The sequence below is a fragment of the Chinchilla lanigera genome, unplaced genomic scaffold, assembly GCF_000276665.1.
Source record: "Chinchilla lanigera isolate Chin_1 unplaced genomic scaffold, ChiLan1.0 scaffold00015, whole genome shotgun sequence".
Taxonomy (NCBI): Eukaryota; Metazoa; Chordata; class Mammalia; order Rodentia; family Chinchillidae; genus Chinchilla; species Chinchilla lanigera.
Window position 1 is genome coordinate 8419266 of NW_004955416.1, and position 8702 is coordinate 8427967.

At 39.3% G+C, this 8702-nt stretch overlaps 1 protein-coding gene and 1 pseudogene across 3 annotated transcripts in view; one reads left to right on the forward strand and one right to left on the reverse strand.

Moving 5' to 3' along the window:
• The window catches only part of Mga (MGA, MAX dimerization protein), a 150136-nt gene that overhangs the window by 3030 nt on the left and 138404 nt on the right, over positions 1–8702 (forward strand). The gene's annotated exons all lie outside the window — the stretch shown is intronic.
• LOC102012193 lies at positions 6712–7433 on the reverse strand (annotated as a pseudogene).

Genomic DNA, 8702 nt, shown 5'->3' on the forward strand with positions numbered 1-8702 from the left:
ATAGCCCGGGCTGGTCTCAAACTCGCAGTGATCCTCCTGCCTCAGTCTTCCCAGTGCTGGGATTACAGGCGTGTACCACCATTCCTGGCCAGTTTTTATTTTTTATTTTTAATTTTTTTGTCTTTTTGAGCTCACTTTGTAGCCCAGGCTGGTCTCAAACTCACAACAATCCTCCCACCTCAGCCTCCTGAGTGCTGGGATTACAGGCATGCACCACCATGCCAGTTTTTAAAATTACTATTTCTTAAAATTTTATTGTTTTTGAAATGAGATCTTGCTATGTAGTTAAGGCTGGCCTTTTTTGTTTATTTTTGTTTTTGTTTTTGAGATGGTTTCACTGTGCAATTCAGGCTAGCCTTGAACTCGCTTTGTAGTTCAGGCTGGCCTCAAACTTGCAATGATCCTTCTGCTTCAGCCTCCCTAGTACTGGGATTTCAAGAATGGGCTGCCATATCTGGTGGGGTGTCACTGTAGTCCAGCGTGTTCTCAAACTTGTGATCTTCCTGCCTCAGCCTTCTAAGTGCTGTGGTTTGACATGTACCTAGTCTCAAAATAAAAAATAAAGGACTAGGAATGTATCCCATCATGAAGGCCCTGGGGGTTCAATTCTGAGTATATGCCAATTAAAAAAAATCTGTTTGTTCTTGGACTCAGCAACTCATTTCTGTTAAGGCCCTAGTTAGTAAATTTGTTCAATTTAAAGTTGTTTTTGGAGCACTTTTTTTTATAATAACAAAAAACTGGAAAAAATTAATAGGAGATTGGTTAGGTAAATGTGGGACTTTTTTTTTGAGGTAGTGTCTCCCTATGTGGTTCAGGCTGGCCTTGAGCTAACTTTGTAGCCCAGGGTGGTCTCGAACTGTGCAAAGATTCTCATGCCTCAGCCTCCTGAGTGCTGGGATTATAGGCATGCACCACCATGCCCAGCCAAGGCCCTGGGTTTAATCTACAGTACTAGAAAAAAAAAATGCAAGTTTCCATGTACCCAGGACCCTGTGTGATCTAGTACCAATATCTTAGTATGGCATCTTTATTATAGTGAAGGGTAATGCTAATGGGAGTTATTTAATATAATAAATGAATAAAGTAGTATTAGTTTTTTAAATTTTCATTTGCATTGCTGGGAATTGGGATTGGGGACTTCACCATTTAGTCAAATCCCCACCTCTAATACATTTTCTTTTTGGTTTTTTTGAGACAAGGTTTCACTATGTAGTGAAAGCTGGCCTTGAACTTGCCTACACAGCCCAGGCTGGCTTTGAACTCATGGTGAGCTTCCTGCTTCAGCCTCCCAGTGCTGGGATTACAGGTGTGTACTACTACACCTGGCCTTAAAATTTTTTTTACAGAGATCCCATTAATGTTTATTTTTTAAGATTTTTATTTGTTTATTTGTATTAATACATGTTTCTAGTACATAATGATTACATTTTTTGTAGGGAATCAGTACATGTACATAACACATTTTCCCCCCTTCACTCCCCTTTTATTTTTCCAGCATCGAATTTATTTATTTATTCACTTACTGACTTTTTGATACAGGTCTCACTATGCAGTGCAGGCTGGCCTTGAGCTCACTTTGTAGCCCAGGCTGTTCTCAAACTTGTAATGGTCCTCCTGCCTCAGCCTCCGGATTGCTGGGATTACAGGCGTGTGCCACCATGCCTGGCTTCAGATTCATTATATATAAGACTTGTGAAATTAATTATATTAATTAATTAATATAAATTTTTATAATTAAATTAATAAAAATGCATATATAAAGAGTGAAAACCTTAAATTTATAGTAGGTAGACAATGAGTTAATAAATGGTATAATTTCAGGTATTATCAAAGTGCTATAAAGAAAATAGTACAGAGATAGCAGAATTGGTGGGTTTGGTTGTCTTAGATGGGTTCCAGCTATGGCTTTCTGATGCAGTAGTTGAGCTCTGACCTGAATGAGTAGTGAGCCATGCATGCCAGAATGTGTAGCATTTCAAGGAGTAAGAATACTAATGCAAAATTTCCTGAGGTGAATCATTTTGGGATTCTCAAACAGAATGCCTGGGGTAATAAGTGGTAGTGATGGTGTGGTACATTATAGTAGGAAATGAGATTGGGAAGCTGATAGGCTCAGCTTCTCTTCTGTTGTTGTTGTCTTTTGAGAGAAGGTCTTACTGTGCAATTCAGGCTGGCCTTGAGCTCACTTTGTAGCCCAGGCTGGTCTCAAACTCACAATGATCCTCCTGCCTCAGTCCCCTGAGTGCTAGGATTACAGGCATATGCCACCTTACTCGGTGATAGGCTCAGATTATATAGAGTCTTGTGGACCATAAAGGTTTTGGATTTTGTTTCAGTTGTGATAGACTTCATTGAACAGTGTTATGATGTGAGTAGTACAGTTTAATTTATGTTTGTTTGTATATTTATTTGTCTTTTTTGAGACAGGGTTTCACTATTTAGTTTAGGCTGGCCTTGAACTCACTTTGTAGCCCAGGCTGGCCTCGAATTTACAGTGATCCTCCTGTCTCAGCCTCCTGAGTGCTGGAATTATAGGCATGTGCCACCACGCCTGGCTCTAATTTATGTTTTAAAAAAATTTTTTTTTTTTTTTTTTGGTGAAACAGATATAACTTACTTTTCTCTTCTTGCTGAGACAAAATACCCAAAAACCCAAGTTAAAGGGGGAAACATTTATTTAGCTTACAGTGTGTAGAGATTTCAGTCATTAATCAGCTAGACCCAAAATGGTGGCACATGGCACACAGGCATTGCAGAGGAGAAATTGTTCATGGTGGGCCAAAGGTAGCAAATCAGCAAGGGAGCAACCACAGCTCTTTCTGTCCAGCTCATTCTATCTTATTCTGACTACTTAAAGCAGGTAGCACTCACACCTTTAGTCCTAGTGCCCTTGATTCTAACATTGCACCGTAAGTCAGTTCCAGCATCACACACTCTAGATCCAGCCACCTCTTAAATCCTCCACCTATGACCAGATAAGGCTTTGAGGGGACATCTAAATACAAACCATAACAAGGGTCATGTTTTGTAGTCCAGGCTGGCCTTGAACTTACTGTATAGCACAGGTTGGTCTCAAACTTGCAGCAACCCTCTTGCCTCAACTTCCTGAGTGCTGGGATTACAGGAATGTACCACCATACCTGGCACTAATTTATATTTTAAATATCACTTTACTGTAAAGGCAAGAGGTACAGCAAGAGATCATTTAAGAAGGTGTTGGAGTTGGATGTGGCATTATATGCCTGTAATCCCATCTTTTTGGGAGGCTGAGACAGGAGGATTGCAAATTTGAGCTCAGACTGGGCAGTTTAGTAATTTATCAAGATTCTGTCCCAAAACAAAACAAAACAGCAGAGCTAGGAATGTAGTTCAGTGCAGAGGCCTTGAGTCAACCCTCAGTACCACCAAAAAGAAAAAGAAAAAAGAAAAAAAAGTTGTTGGAATGGTATGATGAAGTCTTTGATCAGGGAGGCAGTGAGATGTGGTTAGATTAGCTGTGGTAAATGAAACAGAAGAAGCAAAGATGATTGTACATTTTTAGCTAAGCATCTGGTACCATTTAACAGAGATGGAAGACTGGAAGGAACTACTTTGGATGGAGACTTTAGTTGGCTGATTTGAGCTTTTGGTGCCTTACACTAGATACCTAGCAGTGGCTATTGAGTAAGCAGTTGACTTGAAGTCTGGCGCCTAAGGGGAAGGTCAGGGCTTTGACTACACATTTGTGATGTTATTGATAAGTAGATGATGTTTTAATACATGGAACTGTTGAGGTCAGCCAGGAAGTAGAGAAAAGGGCCAGTGGCTGAGCACAGAGACTTTGCTGAAATCATGGACAGGAATATACTACATTTAGATTTCTTCCTCCTCCTTCTCCTCCTCTTCCTCCTTTCTCTTTCCCCAGTTGAACCCATGCGTGCTTTACCACTGAGCTATATCCTCAGATCTTATTATATTTTTATTTGAGACTAGGTTTCATTAAGTTGCCCAAGTTGGCCTGAAACTTGAGATCCTCTTGTCTGAGACTCCAGAGTAGCTGGGATCATAGGAGAGTGGCACTGTACCTGGCTTTTAGATTTTTTTGTATTCACATTAACACAGTGTTCACTGAGTAATGTCTAAATGACATAATATTCAATAATGTTCTTGAGGTGATTATGCTATAATAAGGCTGTTACTATTAACTGGGTCCTCAGATTTTTGTCATTTTCCTGACTGAATGTTTCCACTTTTTTTTCATTATTCAAGCATATAAACTCCAAATTTTGCAATTTAGCGCACTAGACCCATCATGTTTGGTTCTGTCCTACTGTATTTCCTTCCTCTTTTTTTGTATTAGTGGCAAAATATACATTTATTAAAAGTAGAGCCAGGCATGGTGGCGCATGCCTATAATCCCAGCGCTCAGGAGGCTGAGGCAGAAGAATCCTTGCGAGTTCAAGGCCAGCCTGGTCTACAAAGTGAGCTTGAGGCCAGCCTAAATTGCATAGTGAGACCCTGTCTCAAAAAGACAAAAAAAAAGGTGTGCGGAGGGAATTTGGGCCAAGTAAAAGTGGAAAAATTAAAAAAAAAAAATACACGGTACAGCATAAGGTGGGCTATTGTGTGTGTGTTTTGTTTGTTTTTTTTTTTTTGTTTTTTTTTGGTCTTTTTGAGACAGGGTTTTATTATGCACTTCAGGCTGAACTCACTTTGTAGCCCAGGCTGGCCTCGAACTCACAGCAATCCTCAATTATAGGCGTGAACCACCACGTCTGGTACAAGATGTGCTGTTGTGGAGACATTCACATAGATTGTGTCTTCTTTATTATGCTTGCTATGTCAGTGTGCACTAGACTTTTATAGCCGTCTGTTTGCCTGGATCCCCACTACCCTCCTTTTTGTTTGTTTTTTGGGAAAAGTCTTGTTATGTAGTTCAGGCTGGTTTTGAACTCACTGTGTAGCCCAGGCTGTTTATGAACTGGTGGAGATCCTCTTCCCCAAGTACTGGGTACCTAGCCCCACAAGTACTGGAATTACAGGCCTGTGCCACTATGTTTGACTTCGGGAATACTGTACTTTTTCTCCTCTTTCTGTGCTGTACCTCACAGTTCTACACAGTTTTCAGTATTTACTTTACTTTTGGTATATAATTTCTTCTTATTTTAACAGAAATTAACCCTGCAGAGCTGTAGTTAGTACCTTTTTTCCCTTTTCCCTTTTCCCTTTTGTAGTTAGTATCTATTTCGGCAAAATACAGAATTATTTGGTATTTTGATTGGCTTTTTGTTTCTCCAGTGCTTGGCATGTGGTAGATGCTTAATCATAAAAACAAAAGTTTAAAAGTATTAACTAGCCTTGTGCCCCATTCTTGTAATCCCAGTTACTTGGGAAACGGAGGCAGGAGGATCACAATTTAGGGGCCAGCCTTGACAATTTAATGAGACCCTCCCTCAGAAGTAAAAAGGCCTAGGGATCAGTGGTAGAGTTGCTTGCCTGGCATGCAGGAGCCCCGGGGGGAAAAAAGTATTCAAATTTTTGATTTGGCAAAAGAATATATTTAAACTAATTCTTATAATATATGGTCTCATAGAACGTTAGCTGAAAATTTTAGCATCTTGTTAGTATGGCAGTTTTTTGGTTTTAATGATGTTCATTGTGGTATAATTTAGCCAGTAAAGTTTAATGAAATTATGTCAATTAGGAGCCTTAGTCCAGGGATATATTAGTAGTGTTTTAAACTCTAGGGCTGAATAATGCTTATTCTTTGTATATAAGCTATTATAATAGATTTTTCCTTCACCTGCTCACTTTGCCACCCACCTTCTCAGTAGTCAAGAATTCTATTTTAACACACTTGTACTTTGAGCTCTTTGCTGAAGAAGGAACCTAATGTAATAAATCAAGTAGAAAGAGCAGTACTCACCCCAGGAATGTCCTTTAAATTATTGTGCAAAGAGAGGCTTATGTTGTGAATTGTAGGTATGAGAATTACAGCCTGTGAGCCCAAAGTAGGTTTATTTTGTTGTTCAATTATAAGCGTATATTGAGTGCCTACCATATATGGGTGGTATATGAAGTGTCATGGTGGCCCTACCAAAGAAAGACATGCTTCTCTGCACATTGGGCCCAAGACAGTTTAGTTGAGGAACTGAAACATAAGATTAAACAGCAATTTAATCTTTTTTATTTATTTATTTTTTTTACTTTCCAAAAGCACTGTTTGAGAGCCAGTCATGGTGGTGCATGCCTGTAATCTCAACACTCTGGGAGGCTGAGGCAGGAGAATCATTGCGGAGTTTGAGATGAACCTGGGCTACAAAGTGAGCTCAAGACCAATCTGAAGTACTTAGTGAGACCCTGTCTCAAAAAGACAACAACAAAAAACCAAACGAATTATTTTTATTTATTTATGTATTTATTTATTTAGTCTTTTTGGGACAGGATCTCACTATGCAGTTCAGGCTGGTCTTGAACTCACTTTGTAGCCCAGGCTGGCCTTGAACTCCCAATGATCCTCCTGCCTCAGTCTCACAGAATGCCTGGATTACAGGTGTGCACCACCATGCTGGGCTCAGCACTATTTTTGTTTATAGAGTCCTAACCACATGGGTGGCAGGAGGAGTGGCAGAGGTTCTTCTTTCAATCCAAGGGCCTTTGTGATGTTGGTCTGTCGTTAGCAAACACACAGACAAGTGGCTTCACTATTTGGTAAACTAATGACAATGTTCAGTCTCTCTCTGCTAGAGCAACAAGGTGAGCTTCAATCTCTGCTTCCCCAAGAATCCTGAATTTAGGATTTTCAACTGTAACTACTACAACTTCTATTTCTGAAGGTTCAAAATCAATTGAGAGGACAGTAGAGAGGCATGTAATTGTAGTTTCCACTGTTTGTTCTAATGTTCAATCAAATTTCTTCTTCACTTTTTTTTCAAGGAAGCTGGTTGACTCAATTTGTTACACATCTGCCACAGTGGCTTTAAACCCACAGTGGTAGACTGCAGAGTCACACTTGTATGCCTGGTACCAGTTGAAATCATACAACAAAGTGGCCTCATTTCAGCATTCTGCGTGTAAACTTGAGAAATATCAGCAGTTCTTGTACACAACATGCCCACATGAATGTCATAGCCATATTTGTATTTCCAATTAGCTGCTTCATAGCATGCCCTCTGTACCTGGGATCTGCTGTCAGTTGTCATTCCAGTCATCACATAGTCAGTGTTTTCAGTTATCTTGAATAAGTGAGTCACTGTACTGGAATCCAGTAATTTATCAGGTACTTTTTCTGTGTGACAATTACTGCACAGTCTTTCACTCTGACAGCTACTAATATAAGGCTACCCAGGTTAATAGCCTTAAAAGCATATTCTACTTGGTAGAGCTGACCCTCTGCTGAAAAAATGGTAATGTGGTGGGTGGTCAAACCCAGTGCTAGAACCACAGGACATGTTGGTGCACCCACTACTTCAAGCAGTCTTTGGGTCCCTTGGTTCCTGCACTAGGCGTACCAAGCAAGGAATGTAATCTTAAGCAGTGTATCAGTAAGTACAAACTGCTGTGGTATATATCAAGGACTTTGCATTTCTTTAATTATTTTCACAGTTATATACAGTCTTAGCTTTTAACATTTTAACTTGCAAGTTCTGCATTTTCTAACTTTTCTTGTTTCATAAGATGTTATTCATTTGACTGTTTATTTGATATGATAAAAGCCATATATAGAAAGAGTGCTCTAGCACTACATTATATCCAAACACTTTATTTATTTTTTTATTTTAAAGAGAAATAATTTCAAAAGAAGATAATAGAGTAACAATAGTTAATACATTGTGGTTTTTTTTGTTGTTGTTGTTTGTTTGTTTTTGGTCTTTTTGGGACAGGGTCTCACAATGCAGTTCAGGCTGGCCTTGAGTTCACTTTGTGGCCCAGGCTGGTCTCGAAATGCAATGATCCTCCTGCCTCCTGACTGCTGGGATTATTGGCATGCGCCACCACGCCCAGCTTCAAAGTAGGTACAAGATATATAGAGTACAAGATACAAGCGTGAAAAATTGTCTGAAGTTAACACAGACCTTTCTTGTCAAGGAAATAAGACAAACTAGTAGTATAACTATCTTAACTAAGATATATATATGTGCATGTATATATACTTTTTATTTTTCCTTCCTTCCTTTCTCCTTTCCCCCATTCTAGTTTCTCTTTCCTTTTTGTTTTTTTTTTTTTTTTTTTGGTACCAGAAATCGAACTTAGGACCTTGTGCTTGCCAGGCAGGTAGTTATGCCTTATGTCCCTGGCTTGGCTATACCCTTGGCCCTGCTATGCCCTTGACCCTCTCTTTTCTTTTGAACAGTTTCTTTGCATTTCACAATATCTTGTACATTTTGGATCTTATTTACTCTTTCAACTTCTCACACTAGAGAGACAATACAAAGTTTACACGTGAGTCTGGTTTATTTCACTTATGAGTATGATCTTGAGTTGCATTCATTTACCTATAAAAGTCTCAAATTTATCCTTCTTTATGGCTCAATAGTACTCCAGTGTATACCAAATGCTTTATTTATTTATTTATGTATTTTTTTCAATCCTGGGGATTAAACTCAGAGAGTACTGAACCACATCTTTAGCTTGCGTGCTTCTTTCTGTCTGTCTGTCTTTTTGAGACAGGGTTTTGCTATATAGTTCAGGCTGGGCTTTACTTCACTGTGTAGCCCAGG